A 20,396-nucleotide genomic window follows, 5' to 3' on the forward strand; every position below is an offset into this window, starting at 1 on the left:
CTGAAAACAAATTCATGATTAATTCTATATAAGTCTGTATACTCTCTATTGCCAAAATAAATATCACAAACCAGGTAGCTTACACAAAAAATATTTTTGTTTTCACACTTCTGCAGGCAACAAGTCCTAGATCAGGGTGATAGCAGGACTGGAAAACGTGATCTTCTTCTTCAGTTCAACAACACTTTTCTTCTGTGTTTGTATCCAGAATTTCTCAGCTTAAAATGACAGCAGTAACAGGGAAGGGAGCCTCCCCCTAAATAAGTGATTGAGTAATTGATTAATTAGTTAATTTGACTTTAATACAGTTATTATTATGTTATTATATAGAAATAGGGGCTAGGACTACAATATACCATGTTTTTAGGAGAAAATGTGGTCCAGAGCTCCTCCATCATATCAAACGACATAGGATAGATAATTCACATCAGACAACAAGTCCATGAAACAACTATGGCACTTATGAAGTAAGTCAGCTTTGCCCAAAAGTGCCACTTCTGCCATTGGCAGGGCACACCATGTCAACTGAAATGAAAGGCAAGCTATAGGGGCCCACAGAAGTGGGCCTGCTGCACCTGGACTGAAGGTCAGAGAGTTTATGCCTACTCTTGCTCTTTTAAGGTTCATGACAAGAGGTCTGACTTAAGGTGTGGCTACAAACAAGATATCTTGACCTCAGGTGTGGTTACTTGGCGTTTGGGGTATTGAGCCGGACCACAGAAAAGAATCTCTTACAGCTTGACCAAAAGTCACAGAAATCAAGCTTATTCCTGCTGCTTCAAGGATATGAGAGGTTTGACCTAGGAGTGATTGCCTACAGGATGCTTGACCTCAGGTGTGGTTGCTGCACTTCTTGCCTAAACAACAGAATACTTAACTCGGGATATAGTTGTTTGATGTTTCAGGTTGAAGTAGATCATTGCTCTGTTTGTTCTTTGTGTCATGTTAGAGCAGAATTTTGCTTTCTTCCTTCCCTTTTGGATTGGGGTATGTAAGCGTATAGAAAACAAACATGGGCGAATTCAATGAGGAGTAAAAGGAGGGAGATCATGAGCAAGGAAGTCAGGACCGTGAGGAGTGCGTTTACCCATTGAGACAGTGGGACAGAACTAACGGGAGACCACCAAGTCCAGTTGGAATGGGACTGATGGAACAGGGGACCAAACCGGACTCTCTGAATGTGGCTGACGGTGGAGGAGGACTGAGAAACCAAGGACAACGGCGATGAGCATGAACTCTACAGCATGGACAGGCTCCCTGTGAGCCTTGTCAGTTTGGTTGCTCACCTTCCTGGACTTAGGGGGAGCTGGGAGGACCTTGGACTTAACATAGTGAAGGGAACCCTGATGGCTCTTTGTCTTGGAGAGGGGTGGAGAGGGGGTATGGGTGGAAGGGAGGGGAGGGAAGTTGGAGGAGGAGGGGAGGAGGTGGAAATTTTTAATAAAAAAATGAGAAAAAAATATTCATTGAATTCTACTCTGCATCTCTATTCCTTTTCTTTCGTACATCTGTTTCTCCTATCTAATATTTCTAATCCATACACCCCCTACTCTGAAACATGCGAACACCATTGAGGCTGGATCCTGAGAGTAAGCAAAGGCACCCTATATTAACACTCTGTTTGTGTGGAATCTTACAAAAGAGAGCAGTCCCAGTAGCAGAAAGTAGAATGTCTCTTACCAGTGGGATGGCTATAAGAATAACAGAGATGTTGATCAAAAAAATGTAATGATTTAAAACAAAAACAATGAAAAACTAAATATTATGCCATTAGTTTGATTCAATTACTATACACTTTATGAATACCATACAACTCTTTTGGAGAGTCTCATGTTATTTGGAATTGCTGTGAATAGGTGCTGAGTGAACACTGGGAGCTAAAGAGTTTCTATTAGGGCTAAAAATGGCAGTGGAAGGGAAAAGAATGAAGAATATCAGCTAAGAAGACTCCAGTCATGAAAGCAAGAACTTGGTGCTTTGGGGACACACCGGAGAGGAAGAATGAGGTAGGGCATGGGGGAAATGAGAAATGGATCCAACAAGAAAAGTTCTCAGACTTGACTCTAGAGGGGTTCCCAGGTGTCCAGGAAGACGCCCCCAGCTAGTTCCTTGGGCAGCTGAAGAGAGGGTGCCAGAAATGTCCAGATCCTATTGCCATACTCATGAATATCTTGCATATCACCATAGAACCTTCACCTGGCATTGGATGGAGAAAATGACAGAGCCCCACATAGGAGCACCGGAATGAGCTCCCAAGGTCCTGATGAGGAGCAAAAGGAGGGAGATCATGAGCAAGGAAGTCAGGACCGTGAGGAGTGTGTTTACCCATTAAGACAGTGGGACAGATCTAACGGGAGACTACCAAGTCCAGTTGAAATGGGACTGATGGAACAGGGGACCAAACCGGACTCTCTGAATGTGGCTGACGGTGGAGGAGGACTGAGAAACCAAGGACAACGGTAATGAGCATGAACTCTACAGCATGGACGGGCTCCCTGTGAGCCTTGTCAGTTTGGTTGCTCACCTTCCTGGACTTAGGGGGAGCTGGGAGGACCTTGGACTTAACATAGTGAAGGGAACCCTGATGGCTCTTTGTCTTGGAGAGGGGTGGAGTGGGGGTATGGGTGGAAGGGAGGGGAGGGAAGGGGGAGGAGGAGGGGAGGAGATGGAAATTTTTTAATTAAAAAAATGAGAAAAAAAAGAAAAGTTCTCAAGTTGAGATGCCCTCTGCAGATGTTGTAGCACACAAAACCAAGAAAACTCTAAAGCCAAGCCAGCTCTTAGGCAAGGTCCACTGCAAAAAAGAGGTTAGACCTGCTCAGTGAGGCTTGCTGCCTAGACACCCAGAGGCTGTAAAGCAGCCTACTGAGCTCCTCCTTTTCTCAGGTCCACAATGCATCTGCCTGGCCTTGTGTAGGACTCACATGTGAAATATGCTCCCTGAGCTTTAGACTTCTCTGTGACAGTGTTTTTTGTTTTTTCCAACAATCACACGTATGTCACAAATTATTTTAAGAACTTTGCTAGTGGGTCAATGGTAATTTTATTTAAAGTATTGTATAATTCAAAACTCTATGTGATTGGCCCTGAGCTGCTGCAAACACTGCTTAAGTAAATTCAGCCAGGAGACTGCCCTGTTCCTCTTATCCACTCCTCAAAGGTATCAGCAAAACTTCATGACATACTTTCCTACTAGCACTAGTTGGAAGTCTCTAATAAAACAACACAAGAGGTCTGAGAGCTGCTTGGCCTGCAAGGGGACCTCACAGTCTGCAGAAGGATCCATCATTCTTTGGGGTGAGTGAGGACTGAGTGCCCGAACCGCGGCAGCTGCCCGGAGAGGGACCACCGACTCTCCACAACTCCCCCTGCCACCAGCACACTTCCTGCTCTTCCTGCAGGGGTTATTCTCCCCGGATACTGCCTCTCTCTTCCTGTCCCTTCCCAGCTTGCACCCAGAACCCTCCCCCCCTCCCCCTGCCTCATCCTCCCGTCTTTGGGGCCACAAAATCCCACAGCTCAGCCTGTTTGGGCTCTGGGGACCTGGAATTGAGTGCACCCAGACCGGTGGGAGGTCCCCTCCTTCATTTGACTGCCCAGAGCAAGGTAGGCCTTTGTCTGAGAGCTGCTTGGCCTGCAAGGGGACCTGAAAGTCTGCAGGAGGATCCATCGATCTTTGGGGTGAGTGAGGAGTGAGTGCCCGAACCGCGGCAGCTGCCCGGAGAGGGACCACCGACTCTCCACAACTCCCCCTGCCACCAGCACACTTCCTGCTCTTCCTGCAGGGGTTATTCTCCCCGGATACTGCCTCTCTCTTCCTGTCCCTTCCCAGCTTGCACCCAGAATCCTCCCCCCCTCCCCCTGCCTCATCCTCCCGTCTTTGGGGCCACAAAATCCCACAGCTCAGCCTGTTTGGGCTCTGGGGACCTGGAATTGAGTGCACCCAGGCCGGTGGGAGGTCCCCTCCTTCATTTGACTGCCCAGAGCAAGGTAGGCCTTTGTCTGAGAGCTGCTGGCCTGCAAGGGGACCTGACAGTCTGCAGGAGGATCCATCATTCTTTGGGGTGAGTGAGGAGTGAGTGCCTTAACCGAGGCAGCAGCCCGGAGAGGGACCACCGACTCTCCACAACTCCCCCTGCCACCAGCACACTTCCTGCTCTTCCTGCAGGGGTTATTCTCCCCGGATACCGCCTCTCTCTCCCTGTCCCTTCCCAGCTTGCACCCAGAATCCTCCCCCCCTCCCCCTTCCTCATCCTCCCGTCTTTGGGGCCACAAAATCCCACAGCTCAGCCTGTTTGGGCTCTGGGGACCTGGAATTGAGTGCACCCAGGCCGGTGGGAGGTCCCCTCCTTCATTTGACTGCCTGGGGCAAGGTAGGCCTTTGTCTGAGAGCTGCTTGGCCTGCAAGGGGACCTCACAGTCTGCAGGCGGATCCATCATTCTTTGGGGTGAGTAAGGAGTGAGTGCCCGAACCGCGGCACCTGCCCGGGGAGGGACCACCGACTTTCCACAACTCCCCCTGCCACCAGCACACTTCCTGCTCTTCCTGCAGGGGTTATTCTCCCCGGATACTGCCTCTCTCTTCCTGTCCCTTCCCAGCTTGCACCCAGAATCCTCCCCCCCTCCCCCTGCCTCATCCTCCCGTCTTTGGGGCCACAAAATCCCACAGCTCAGCCTGTTTGGGCTCTGGGGACCTGGAATTGAGTGCACCCAGGCCGGTGGGAGGTCCCCTCCTTCATTTGACTGCCCGGAGCAAGGTAGGCCTTTGTCTGAGAGCTGCTTGGCCTGCAAGGGGACCTGAAAGTCTGCAGGAGGATCCATCATTCTTTGGGGACACCAAACACCTCCGCGCTCCTTTTGAAGGAAGAGATGGGCAGGCGCCAATGCAGGAGCTCCTCCAACAACATGAAAGGCAACATGACATCACCACAAGCCAGACATCCCGAAACAACAAGAATTGAACACCCTACCCCAGAAGATATAGAAGAAACCGACATTAAACAGTACTTTATAAAAATAATAGAGGACCTTAAACAGGAGGTAAAAAACTGCCATAAAGAAATGGAGATGACAAACAAAAAGGTAGACGAAATAAATAAATCTCTCAAAGATACCCAAGAAAAACAAGAAAAACAAGAAAAAGCAATCAAACAGGTAAGGGAAACAGTACAAGACCTGATAAATGAAATGGAGGTATTGAAGAAAACACAATCTGAGGGACGACTGGAAATGGAAACTCTGAGTAAACGAACAGAAACTTCAGAGACAAGTATTTCCAACCGAATACAAGAGATGGAAGAAAGAATCTCGGACTCTGAAGATACTATAGAGGAAATAAACTCACAGATTAAAGAACTAAACAAATCTAACAAATTCTTAACACAAAACATTCAGGAAATCTGGGACACCATGAAAAGGCCAAACCTAAGAATAATTGGGGTAGAAGAAGGAGAAGAATTACAACTCAAAGGCCCAGAAAACATATTCAACAAAATTATAGAAGAAAACTTCCCCAACCTAAAGAAGGATGTTCCTATGAAGGTACAAGAAGCCTACAGAACACCAAATAGACTGGATCAAAAGAAAGCATCCCCACGCCATATAATAATCAAAACACAAAACATACAGAATAAAGAACAGATATTAAGAGCTGCAAAGGAAAAAGGTCAAGTAACATATAAAGGGAAACCTATCAGAATTACACCTGATTTCTCAATGGAAACCATGAAAGCCAGAAGAGCTTGGATAGATGTGCTACAGACACTTAGGGAACATGGATGCAAGCCTAGACTATTATACCCAGCAAAGCTTGCATTCACCATTGATGGAGAAAACAAGATATTCCAGGACAAAAACAGATTTAAACAATACGCAGCCACAAATCCAGCCTTGCAGAAAGTAATAGAAGGAAAATCACAAACCAAGGAGTCCAACAACGCCGACAATAACTCAGGCATCTAGCGACCCTTCACCAGCACAACTAGAAGAAGGGAAACACACAAACTCTACTACTAAAAATGACTGAAGTTAACAACCACTGGTCATTAATATCACTTAATATCAATGGACTCAATTCACCTATAAAAAGGCACAGGCTAAGAGACTGGATACGAAAACAGAATCCAACATTTTGCTGTTACAAGAAACACACCTCAACCACAAAGACAGGCACCTACTCAGAGTAAAGGGTTGGGAAAAGGTTTATCAAGCAAATGGCCCTAAGAAACAAGCGGGTGTGGCCATACTAATTTCCAACAAAGTTGACTTCAAACTAAAATCAATCAGAAGAGATGGAAAGGGACACTTTATACTCATAACAGGAAAAATCCTTCAGAATGAAGTCTCAATCCTGAATATCTATGCCCCTAATATAAAAGCTCCCACTTATGTAAAAGAAACACTTCTAGAACTCAAGGCAGCCATCAAACCACACACACTAATAGTTGGAGACTTCAACACTCCTCTCTCACCAATGGACAGGTCAATCAGACAGAAACCTAACAGAGAATTGAAAGACTTAATGGAGGTAATGAACCAAATGGACTTAACAGACATCTATAGAACATTCCACCCAAATAGGAAAGAATATACCTTCTTCCCTGCGGCTCATGGAACCTTTTCGAAAATTGACCATATACTTGGTAACAAAGCAAACTTCCACAGTTACAAAAAAATATTAGTAACCACCTGTGTCTTATCGGATCACCATGGATTAAAATTAGAATTCAACAACAATGCTACCCCCAGAAAGCCCACAAACTCATGGAAACTGAACAGTCAACTACTGACCCACACCTGGGTCAAGGAAGAAATAAAGAAAGAAATTAAAGTCTTTCTTGAATTTAATGAAAACAAAGACACAACATACTCAAACCTATGGGACACAATGAAAGCAGTGCTAAGAGGAAAGTTCATAGCACTAAGTGCCCACTTAAAGAAAACGGAGAAAGCACTCATTGGTGACTTAACAGCACACCTGAAAGCTCTGGAAAAAAAAGAAGCAGACTCACCTAGGAGAAGTAGAAGACTGGAAATAATCAAACTGAGGGCAGAAATCAACAAAATAGAAACACAGAAAACAATCCAAAGAATCAATGAAACAAGAAGCTGGTTCTTGGAGAAAATCAACAAGATTGACAAACCCTTAGCCAAACTAATCAAACGGCAGAGGGAGAACACGCAAATTAACAAGATCAGAAATGAAAAGGGGGACATAACCACAGACACAGAGGAAATTCAGAAAATCATTAGATCTTACTACAAAAGCCTGTATGCCACAAAATTGGAAAATGTAAAAGAAATGGACAGTTTTTTAGATAAATACCATATACCAAAGTTAAACCAGGACCAGGTAAATGCTCTAAATCGTCCTGTTAGTCGCGAAGAATTAGAAACTGTTATCAGAAACCTCCCTACCAAAAAGAGCCCAGGACCAGATGGTTTCAATGCGGAATTCTACCAGAACTTCCAAGAAGACCTAATACCTATACTCCTTAAGGTATTTCATAATATAGAAACACAAGAGTCACTGCCAAATTCCTTCTATGAAGCTACAGTTACCCTGATACCTAAACCACACAAAGACTCAACCAAGAAAGAGAATTACAGGCCAATCTCACTCATGAACATGGACGCAAAAATTCTCAATAAAATACTGGCAAACCGAATCCAAGAACACATTAGAAAAATTATCCATTATGATCAAGTAGGCTTCATCCCAGAGATGCAGGGCTGGTTCAACATACGAAAATCTATTAATGTAATCCATCATATAAACAAACTGAAGGAAAAAAAACCATATGGTCATCTCATTAGATGCTGAAAAAGCATTTGACAAAATTCAGCACCCTTTTATGATAAAGGTCTTGGAGAGATTAGGGATACAAGGGTCATTCCTAAATATAATAAAAGCTATTTACAGCAAGCCGACAGCTAACATCAAATTAAACGGAGAGAAACTCAAGGCTATCCCACTAAATTCAGGAACACGACAAGGCTGTCCACTCTCTCCTTATCTCTTCAATATAGTGCTTGAAGTTCTAGCAATAGCAATAAGACAACATAAGGGAATCAAGGGGATTCAATTTGGAAAGGAAGAAGTTAAACTTTCATTATTTGCAGATGATATGATAGTATACATAAGCGACCCCAAAAACTCCACCAAAGAACTCCTACAGCTGATAAACTCCTTCAGTAACGTGGCAGGATACAAGATCAACTCCAAAAAATCAGTCGCCCTCCTATACACAAAGGATAAGGAAGCAGAGAGGGAAATCAGAGAAGTATCACCTTTCACAATAGCCACAAATAGCATAAGATATCTGGGAGTATCGCTAACCAAGGAAGTGAAGGATTTATTTGACAAGAACTTTAAGTCTTTGAAGAAAGAAATTGAAGAGGATACCAGAAAATGGAAGGATCTCCCCTGCTCGTGGATTGGGAGGATCAACATAGTAAAAATGGCAATTCTACCAAAAGCAATCTATAGATTCAATGCAATCCCAATCAAGGTCCCATTAAAATTCTTCACAGAGATTGAGAGGACAATAATCAACTTTATATGGAAAAACAAGAAACCCAGGATAGCCAAAAAAATCTTATACAATAAAGGTACTTCTGGAGGCATTACCATCCCTGACTTCAAACTCTATTACAGAGCTACAGTATTGAAAACGGCTTGGTATTGGCATAAGAACAGAGAAGTTGACCAATGGAATCGTATAGAAGACCCGGATCTTAAACCACAAACCTATGAACACCTGATTTTTGATAAAGGAGCCAAAAGTACACAATGGAAAAAAGAGGGCATCTTCAACAAATGGTGCTGGCATAACTGGATGTCAACCTGTAGAAGAATGAAAGTAGATCCATATCTATCACCATGCACAAAACTCAAGTCCAAATGGATTAAAGACCTCAATATTAATTTGAACACATTGAGATTGATAGAGGAGAAAGTGGGAAGTACTCTACAACAAATGGGCACAGGGAACCGTTTCCTATGCATAACCCCAGCGGCACAGACTTTAAGGGCAACATTGAATAAATGGGACCTCCTGAAGTTGAGCAGCTTCTGTAAAGCAAAGGACATTGTCACTAAGACACAAAGGCAGCCTACTGACTGGGAAAAGATCTTCACCAACCCTGCAACTGACAAAGGTCTGATCTCTAAAATATATAAGGAACTCAAGAGACTAGACGGTAAAATGCCAATTAACCCAATTAAAAAATGGGGCGATGAACTGAACAGAGAATTCTCAACAGAAGAAGTTCGAATGGCCAAAAGACACTTAAGGTCATGCTCAACCTCCCTAGCTATCAGGGAAATGCAAATCAAAACAACTTTGAGATATCATCTTACACCTGTCAGATTGGCTAAAATCCAAAACACCAATAATAATCTTTGCTGGAGAGGTTGTGGGGTAAGGGGCACACTCATCCATTGCTGGTGGGAATGCAAACTTGTGCAACCACTTTGGAAAGCAGTGTGGCGGTTTCTCAGGAAATTCGGGATCAACCTACCCCAGGACCCAGCAATTCCACTATTGGGAATCTACCCAAGAGATGCCCAATCATACAACAAAAGCATATGCTCATCTATGTTCATAGCAGCATTATTTGTAATAGCCAGATCCTGGAGACAGCCTAGATGCCCTTCAGTGGAAGAATGGATGAAGAAACTGTGGAATATATACATGCTAGAATACTACTCAGCGGTAAAAAACAATGACATCTTGAATTTTCCAGGCAAATGGATGGAAATAGAAAACACTATTCTGAGTGAGGTAACCCAGACCCATAAAGATGAACATGGGATGTACTCACTCATATTCGGTTTCTAGCCATGATTAAAGGACATCGAGCCTATAAGTTTGGGATCCTTGAGAAGATAATAAGAAGGTGAACTCCCAAAAAAGATATAGTAATCCTCCTGGATATTGGAAGTAGACACGATCGCCAGGCAAAATTGGGAACTTGAGGGTTGGGCAAGACTGGGCCAAGGGAAGATGGGGAGAGAAAAGTGTGAAGGGGAGAGCGGGGGGAGCTCGGAGGAATGGGGTGCTTGGGATATAGGAAGGGTGGATATGAGAGCAGGGAAGCATATATCTGAATTTAAGGAGCTACCTGAGGGTTGTCAAGAGACTTGACCCTAGAGGGGTTCCCAGGTTTCCAGGGAGACGCCCCCAGTTAGTTCCTTGGGCAGCTGAGGAGAGGGAGCCTGAAAAGGCCAGTTCCTATAGCCATACTGATGAATTTCTTGCATATCACCATAGAACCTCCACCTGACGATAGATGAAGAAAATGACAGAGCCCCACCTTGGAGCACCGGACTGAGCTCCCAAGGTCCTGATGAGAAGCAGAAGGAGAGAGAACATGAGAAAGAAAGTCAGGACCGTGAGGGAACCTCCAGCTGGCGACAGATGGGGAAGGTGACTGAGCCCCACATTGGAGCACTGGACTGAGCTCCCAAGGTCCCGATGAGGAGCAGAAGGAGCGAGAACATGAGGGAGAAAGTCAGGAACGAGAGGGGTGCGTTCACTCATGGAGACGGTGGGACAGAACTAATGGGAGATCACCAACTCCAGTTGGAATGGGACTGATGGATCATGCGACCAAACCCGTCTCTCTGAGTGTGGCCAACAGCGGGGGCTGACTGAGAAGCAAAGGACAATGGCTCTGGGCTCTGATTGTTCTTCATGGACGGGCTCTGTGGGAGCCTTCTCAGCTTGGTCGATCACCTTCCTGGACCTGGGGGGAGTTGGGAGGACCTTGGTCTTAGCATAGAGTGGGGAACCCTGATGGCTCCTTGGCCTTGAGAGGGAGGGAGGGGAGGTATGGGTGGAGGGGAGGGGAGGAAAGGGGGAGAAGGAGGGGAGAGAAAGGGGAGAAGGAGGGGAGGGAGGGGGGAGGAGGAGGGAAGGAGATGGAAATTTTTAAATATAAAAAAAAATAAACCATGAGAAGAAAAAAAAATAAAAAATAAAAAAAAAATAAAAAAAGAAACATTTGCCAGAGTAGAAAAAAAAAAAAAAAAAAAAAAAAAAAAACACAAGACAATTCTTTTGCTTTTGCTGTATTTATGAATTCATGTGCATATACAATTGGGAATTCTAATACTTCTTCTTGGTGCCTAATCAAAAAGAATTAATTGTGACATGTAATTAGGAGATGTGTAGGAGCATAAACACCTGCACAACTTAGGAAGGCAACACTCTGTGAGGACTTCGCACGTTGCATCTGCAAGTGCCGCTATCAGCAGAACCCTCGCAACTCAGAAGGTGCTACCTTCATTTTGAACTCCAGCGCCAGATTTTTGTTTTGGATTTTTTGCTATTAATTCAAATTTTGTTCTTTAAACTTCAAGTTTTCAGCAGGGTGTATAATGACAAATCTACTATAAAAGCTGCACGTGTCAAATGCCATCTGCGTGTCCCCACCTTATACTGGGTCACTTGTACTGTCCTAACAATGGCAACCGAGAATTCTCAGCCCAGCAATGTAAGAATTATTTATTGCAGGTTCAGTATGTGACACATTCTCTTCTTGCATCATTTTTGGGCTATGAATGGCAGTATTGTTTTCTCCCTTTGTGCATGGCAACATTGAAAATTACAAGGAGATCGGATCACAACACTGGCATATGTCAGGTATGAGATTCAACTCTGCATCTGATTCCAAGTTCCAAATTTCAAGCTTTAATTATTTCTCAAAATGAGAAATTATTTGATTTGCCGGATGGTTTTTCACATAAACAAATAATAAGAAAGAAAAGAATAATACTTGATGTCTATACCTAAGTTATGAGGGATGCGTGAAAATAGTTTTGTGTGAATTTCATTGTCACCTCGTGAGTTTACATATTCCTTGCAGTGGACGAATACTGTACCTATGTCTTGTTTATATTTCAACAACTCTTTCATTGATTTTGTGATGCTAAAGACAGGTTGCTCATTAGTATCCAGGTGACAGCAAGTAGCAACTCTCAAACAATGCACATGCAGGAGGTAAGTCTATCTTGTAAACTGAGACTAAGAAAAATAGCAATAGATGATAGCACACAGCCATTTCCTTCCACCCTCCTTCCCCTTTTCTCCTTCCTACCTCCCCCCCCCCTCTCTCTCCCTTTCTCCCTTCCTTCTCTTTTATTTATTTCTTTTTCTGAAAAGGGACGTTTTCACCAGAAGCAGCCTCTTCCTGTATGGTAGTATGCTGAGGATCACGGTGGTGTCTGGGTTGGGTGATACCAGGACAGAACTCGAAAGGGATTTGAGGGTCATACCAGATTCAACATGGGGCCTCCCATTTAATTGGTGGACATCAATTAAATAATTGGTGGACAACAACCCTACCCTTTTCTTGCTTTCCATATTGCTTGCCATTGCTATAAAGTCATGCTTGGGATCCAAGTCTGGAGAGAGCTCTGCTAAATACATTGACAAGAGATACATATCTCAGCCTGTGCCAGTATACAGTATTGATGGTGATTTTAGGAGAGGCATGTGATTTCCTATATTGGGTAATGAAGGTCCTCACCCAAACATTGATTGCCTTGAACCCAAGTGCATTTGTCTCTCAAACAATGAGCCCTACAGTCCAACCCCATGGGACTCTCCTGGATAATCACCTTTGGACAGGCCAAAGTAGAAAGTAAGGAGAAGTAAGGTACCTCCTCAGATGGGCTTTCTTGGTTCATTTTACAAACAGCATCCATCTGTGTGGGATACAATGTGAAGTTTCTCGCTGCTTCATTCAGAATGGAAGAACTGAGAACTAACTGACTCACATTTGTGATGGCCTCAGCACTCTGGCACTGAGTCCACCGGCGACTTTCACAGGTATGTGTCTACATGAATAAATGGGGGGGAAAGGAATTGCTTTGTGTGTACCTTCCACTTGACTGGGATCTCTCACATGAAACACTGAATCAAGAACTGCCGGGGGCATTCATGCAGATCCATGTGAGACTTCTCACCACTGAATGGGATTTTGTCAATTTGGATTTTTGTCTTTTGAATTTCCATTTAATTTGAACTACATAACCACTATAATTATGTATAGACACGGGGTTTCCTGTGTAGTAATGGCCATGCAGGGAGTGAAGTGATTTCCTTTAAACCTTCTGCTTTATATTCCTGCTGGTTCTTCCCAGCCCCTGCTTGTGTCTTGGGTGGTTCTGCTTGATCCTGTAGGCTCATGCTTCTGAATCTTTCTTACCCTTCTTTCTTCCTGTTTCTTAACTTTCTGATCTCTGCATCCAGAACCTTCAGTTCCCAGACTCTGTCAGACTTTCTACTGTAAGTTTTAACATTTAGTTGAGTGACCAAAAGACCTTCTGTGCTACAATCACCTTCCAGTCAATTCTCTTTCAATAACCTCCTTGTGTGCTCCTCAGGCTGGGGATGTCATTGAGAGGAATGATGTTTGCTGATATGAACTGTTCCTCTGGGAAGAGCACTTGTTCGTAGAGGGTAGAGAGCCCTGAACACCGCCAATGCAAACGATGCCTCCCCAGCAGCTGTTCTGGGTGCACAATAGGCCAGCATCTGCATGCAAAGCAGAAGCAAACGTTCCTCACTTGGCAAAACACAAGAAAAGTGAATGCTAATAGGTGAACCAGACTTACTCAGGAAAAGACAATGCAGCACAAGTATACAGGAGCACTGGCAACATCGCAGATGGTTCAGGACCTATAGCATAGAAGGGATAGCCAAGACCTTACCTAAGACCTCAGGTTGGCTTGGAATTATTCTCAAAGACCTGTGCTCCTTACCAGAAACTCCATGTGCAACCCCTAAAATCTTGTATCTTTCATGCGTCAAAAAGAGATGGCGAAAGGGTTTCTATTTAAAGGTGCTCTTTAGAATACAAGCAAATATTTTCCCTTATGGCTCCAAGAAAATCTCATGCTACCTAAAAGTCAACAAGATGACTGTGATAGTAATAAGGTTGTAAGCTATATTGGTCGTGGGATCAACTAAGAGGCTCACCTTTGGGCGGGTCTCTCTCACAGTGGGTAGCACTTTCTAGCAGCATCTCAATAGTAAAATGGCCTGTGGGGAAAGTGGGATGCTCTGCCTCCACACCTGCACTTCCTGCTGGTCAATGCATTTACTGCACTGCCCCTCACACTACTGCTGCCATCAGAACCCAGCTTTCCAGGTCCCAGTGTGAACTATGGATATGTGGCTCTCCAAGACCTTCGTTTCCAGATTGGGTTTGCTCAGGTGTCCACCATCGTGGATTGAAGAATTTCCAGGTTTTTGGTCTCTACAACATGCAGATTGCCACTTTGTGACTACCTAGCTCACATTATGTAATCCGATCTATTAAGTCCCCTTTGTAATATATGTTTATTTGTTCTGTTCCTCTAGAGAACCCTGACTAATTCAGTGACCTTAAAGTATATTCTGTTATTTTTAGGAGTTTTGGAATGTGCAAATATTGGCATAAGGCGCACCACTGGTTGCTTAAACAACTCACTGCACTTCCCTGTTTTTGTAATTTGAGAGTGTTGATTTTCAAATTTCAAAGAATGAGAGGCTCCTTAGTAATGGCGCTTAACAAAATGAGAGAATTAAGTACTAGACCCCCCAGTATCTTTTCATACTTGTGACTCAGACACACTTCAGCTGCCATATCTCTGCAATAACAGTGCTTTCCTTCCTAAAAAAAAAAAATAAATAAAAGACAAGACTTGTTTATGACTCCTCTACTAATGTACAAAAATATAACACCAATGCAGAAGCTTCTTTCTATGTTGACTAGGAGTTTTGGAAGCATCAAGGTGAAGGGATTTTTCTTAGTGATTGATGTAAAAGGACCCAGACCATTGTGGGTCCTGACACGCCTGACTGGCAGTCCTGGGTGCTATAAGAAAGCAGACTGAAAAAACCATAAAAAGCAAGCCAGTGAGCAACACTCCCCCATACCTTCTGCATCAGCTCATGCCTCTAGGTTCCTGTCCTGTTTGAGTTCCTGTCCTGACTGTTTTCGATGATAAACTGTGATATGGAAGTGTTAAGTCCTGTAAATGCTTTCTTTCCCAATTTGCTTTTGGTTGTGGTGTTCACCACAGCAACAGAAACGTAACTAAGACAAACAGCATGACCACAGCCTTTAAAGAGGTACTACTCCAAGGGCAAAGAATCTAAAATGCTGCAATAAAACTGAAGATATCATGATCTGACTTCCAAGTCTCCAAGTTCCATTTCCATTATGATCCACTAGCAAGTCAGGTAAGTCACTGCTTGCCTAGAGTATAACTCTTGATGGGAGAAGCAGCAGGTGTTCAGAGAACAAGATGACTTACTGGTGAGCTCACTCTTAAGATGCATAATTCCACTGCATGCAAGGTCCTCTCATCCTCAAAAATCACGTGTTGTCATCTGTGTTTGGCATTGGTCCATCACTGAGGTGTTCATTTAAATCAGGTTCAGGTTCAGTGAATGATTTGCAGGTGTGTTTCTCTCAGACCACCAAGCAAGAGACATGATTTCTGTTCTACCACACTTTGACAAATGCTAGTGCCAAAATAAGTACATTAAATGGTTCAGTAGACAGACCTACATTGCCTTTTCCTTGACTCTGGTCCCTGACTCTCTTCCTGGGAGTTATACTATGATTCTGACTCTACCTTCTGTGTGTGTGTTTCTGTTCATTTAAATAGTTTTACTTTTGCATTTTTCTAAGCTTGCTTCTGGGATTTTTTTTTTCAAATTTTAAATCATTTAAATTTTTGAAGTGTTCTCCCTTTTTTTAAACTCTAAGCTATTATTATGTTAAACTCCTTTGTCAGTTTCATGAGTTTCATGCAAATCAGAGGCATGTATTACAAAAGTCATATACAAGTCCCTCCTAGTCCAGTTTCATTGGAACACACCTTCTGGTCATTACCTTTGTCTAATAGGTTACTGGAAAGGCTTATTTTCTGTAAGATGCTTAGAAGTCTGTGGGTTATTTGGTTGAGGTGTGTGTGATAAGCAAGTGTCCTTACATATGACTTTTCAGTAAAGTTATTAGATTTTAGCACCCTTAATCTTTATCCTATGGCAGTTTATTTCTCGTAAAAATAAATTTGTGTCTGTAAAAGCTGTCTGGCCCTCTGCAGTTCCCTGTTAAAAGCAGTTCCCTGCTTTTCATTTGCTTCTAAAAAAAAAAAAAAAAAGATACTTTCTTCATTCAAACCAGAAATGAGTCTATGTTGTGGTCTTGGCCAAACGCAGTAGTTAGGTTTTTTTTCTTCTTTCCCCATATTATCATGGAAGACAGTGTTGCCAAACTTTCTTCATTACACAACAGATGGTGTCTCTTCCTTAGCTCTTAGCAATGTTCTTTCATTAATAAGCCACTCACGGCCCTCCTCTTTTCTGTCTACCTTCCCACTGCAAGCAAGTGCTGCTTCAGCCTTTTTTAGCAGCACTTCCTTTGAAGACACAATTTTACTCTGAGAAATTTATTGCTGGAAAGCTTTAGTGACTCTTTTCTCACAACTTGGTGTTTGATGAACTTGGAATAAGCTTGGGTGGGAAGCTTTTAATCAATCTGTGTGTGATTTTGTGGAGCAACTGTTCTAGCAAGCCAAGAGGATCGCCTCACTCACATATCTGGGTGGCCCAAAGTTTCTTGGCCTTTGTTCTTTCCAACCTCGAAGGCATTTCCTAGTATGGTATGTGATCAGGAGCACCATTTCCTACATGGCATGGAGCTTCCAAGAGAAAGCAAGCAGAAGCTCCCATGCCAGATGGAGACAATCTTTGGCCATGTATCAGTGTTATCATCTGCATACCATTAAAGTGGTCACACGGTTTACTATCGCTAGTGGAATGCTGGATCCAGCTCCCCAGTTGTGATGATTATATTCCCTGTTGTCACTTTAGAGCAGGAGACATAGAAGGTCAATTGTTAGCACATGAGTGGCACAGCCTAAAAAACGTGCGTGTCTTCAATGGTCCTGTCAAGACTTCCACCATAGAGCACCCTATAATACTTCCCATCCATTCAACATTATGTCTCCTACTGATGGCCTCCAATTCTGGAGAATACAAAATCAACTTTTAATTTCAAATGGATACTTTTAATACTTACAGTCTTGTTCTTATGAAAAGGTTTAGATTCGAACAGCACAGCCCTTTAGAAGCATTGTCGTCTGCGATTTCTTTCACATCTGATACGACTTTAGGAAAGTATGAAAATCTCCATGTCAAATGGGACAAATTCAGTCTTTCCTTGCCCTAATAAATGGTCTATGATGTTCTTTTAGATTAAGGAGATGTTTGAAAGCACCTATGAAAAGATAGTTCATATACTTTTTAATGTAACATAACCATATGCATGTACTTCTAAAGAAACATTATGTGCTTATTTTTTCAAATTTTTATTTTTTAGTGGGAGTGGAGTTTTGCCTGCATGCCTGTGTACCACATGTGTATCTTGTGCCTGCAGAGGCCAGAAGAGGACATCAGACTCACTAAGATTAGAATTGGGAGCTGCTGTATAGGTACTGGGAACCAAACCTGAGTCCTTTGGCAGAGAAGGCAGTGATCCATGTCTCAGAACTAAAGAAAAGTTAACAATCATCAAGTTGCCAAGAAAGGAAAAAATTGATATATTCCGCTGGTGTCTACAGAGGTTACTGTAGTTTTTTTCCATGTTCTCCCCCCCCCCCCCCAATTCAGAAGTTTAAATATGAATTCCTTAAACACTGTTGTAAATCTGTCAAAAACAAAACACAACTTGGGGCTTAAAGCATATGTTATGAATGAAGGATACACAAATAAATTAACATTTCTCTGTGTTTAATGTGTACTGGTTTATCATATTTGATAGAAATCAAAACATGAAAGAACTTTCCCAATATTTTTCTCTTAAATCAATTAATTAGGATCCATTTCTACTAGCCCAACACTGAACAGCATGTGTTGTTTTCCTTATTTTATACTAGTTACTTCTACAACCTGCCATAGTTTGGGGGCCAGTTTCTTTTGAAAATTTCATTTCAATGATATCTAAAGAAAATCAGGTAGGCATGATATTCCAACTTTGTTCTTTGATTTTAAAGTTGCTCTGGATAATCTTGATCATTTACACTTCTAAGTGGCTTTTAACGTCAGCTTGTCGGTTTCTGCCTGGCCATAACATGAGAGTTTTATCATGGTGCTTTACTGATTTCCTCTAGCTTTGTGCTACGCTGCAGTGTATTTAAATATTTTTATTAAAATTTATAATAGAAAATATGCAAGTAAAACAGCCTCACAGTGAAATTAACCAGTCCCAAAGTCTACACAGCTCAGTGAATTTCAAGATAGAATAACGATTCTGAAGCTGCAGAGCTTCACATTGGATTTTGCACTTTCAGTAGTAAGTATATTTTCATGTACTATCCACAACCAAAAATAAATAAACCGATGGCAGTTAAAATTAGAAAAACAATTATCTCAGTATCTTCTTTCAAGTGTCTACGACCTAACACGGTCATTCTCATCACCTAATATCTACCCCTTGTTGCTCTTCTTTCTACATATTATGCAATACCCACAAGGACATTTATTTGATCATGTATATGTGTTGTTATAGTCTGTATCCTATGTATGGTAGGCGATATCAACATATAAGGAAGAATAGACAGCTTTTTTTATTTCTGAGATTTTATGGTCTCATTTAATAAATCACATTCTAAGTCCATCTAATTTCCTTGAAACTGTGTGATTTTTCTTTAGAACTGAATAGTAACCATATATTAATATAGTACATATATATTAAGAGATATTAGTAATGAGGATAGAATTGTCTCTCAAATTTTCATTATATATTCCCTTGTTGATGGACAACTAGGTTGTTTCCATTTCCTTGCTGTAGTGAATAAGTTAGCAAAAACATAGAGATGTAAATATCTTTGGAAGAGGGTATGGAGTTTCCCAAAAGTAAAATACTTGGGTCACATGGTAGTTCTATATTTTTTTTTTAAATTTTGAGGCATCTCCAAACTGATTACAGTAATGACTGTATTAATTTTCACTCTCATCCGCAGTGACTAAGCGTTTATTTCTGTGGTAATTTGAATATGAATGGCGCTAATAGGCTCATTCATATGTCTGAATGCTTGGTCACCAAGGAGTAGAACTGTTTGTAATAATTAGAAGGTATGGCGATAGTATGTCACTTGGGGAGGGGTAGGCCTTGAGGTTTCAAAATCCCACACCAGAACCCGTCTCTCTCTGCCTGTTCATCAAGATGTAAAGCTCTCAGCTATTGCTCCACCACCTGCTCCACGCTGCTGCACACTTGTCATAATGATAATAGACTAAACCTCTGAAACTTTAAGCAAACTTCCAATCGAATGCTTTCTTTAATAAGAGTTATCTCTTCACAGCAATGCAACAGTGACTAAGTCACTCGCTCACCACGTCGCCTCCAATATTTGTTGTCAGGGCTCCTGAAGAGAACCATTCTGACTGGGATGAGACGATGCATCAAAGCCATTTGAATTTTCATTTCCCTTATGGTTAGAGATATTGAACACTTTGTAAAATGATTATTGACCATTTGCATTTGCCTTTTGAAAACTGTCTATCATTTTGCTAGTTCTTTTGTTGATTGGCAGTTTTCTTTACTATGCATTTAATTTCTGCAATTCTTTTTAAATTCTGAATGTCAGATCCTTTTGTAAAATATGTCTATAAACATATATATATACATATATGTGTGTGTGTATATATCTTTACAGACATATAAATATGTGTGTGTGTGTGTGTGTGTGTATACCCCATTCTGTGGGGTATCTTTGTGCTCTGATGAGAGCTTCCTGCACTGTGCAGAAACTTTGTATTTTTCCATCTTCTGATATTTAAGGATAGTTCCTGTGCTATTGGTGTTCTAATTTGGAAGTTCTTGCCTATCTCAATTTTTAGATGTACTACAATATTATTTTTACTAAGTTTCCACTTAAATATATTTAAGTATCATCAAATGCTTTTCATTATATGACAAATCACATTTTCTCTGGTTTCATTTACCTTCTAGGTCTATTAGGGATGATGCCTGTAGCTTTTGTAAGGCAGACAATGCTTTCATTTTGCCATCGTGTTTGAATGGACATTGAGTCATAAGCTAGCAGCTGTTTTTCGTATGCTACTTTAGGGCTGTATATTACTTTATATTATTTTAGGTATTCATTTTTCACACCTGCATCATTTTTAAATCGTTTTTTGAAGTATGATTAATAAAAGCTCAGAGACTGATAGTGAGATTCAATCTGAAGACCTGAAAAGCAAAGCAGTCAGTCACTGGCTCTTACTTTGACCTTAGTCTGAAATAGTCATCCTGCCTCCAGGAATCTCAAAATGAGACTGGGACTGAGAGCTGTCTCCTCCCGTTTTATAATCCTCTCTAGGGCTGGG

Source organism: Arvicola amphibius, chromosome 11 (genome assembly GCF_903992535.2).
Source record: "Arvicola amphibius chromosome 11, mArvAmp1.2, whole genome shotgun sequence".
Lineage (NCBI taxonomy): Eukaryota > Metazoa > Chordata > Mammalia > Rodentia > Cricetidae > Arvicola > Arvicola amphibius.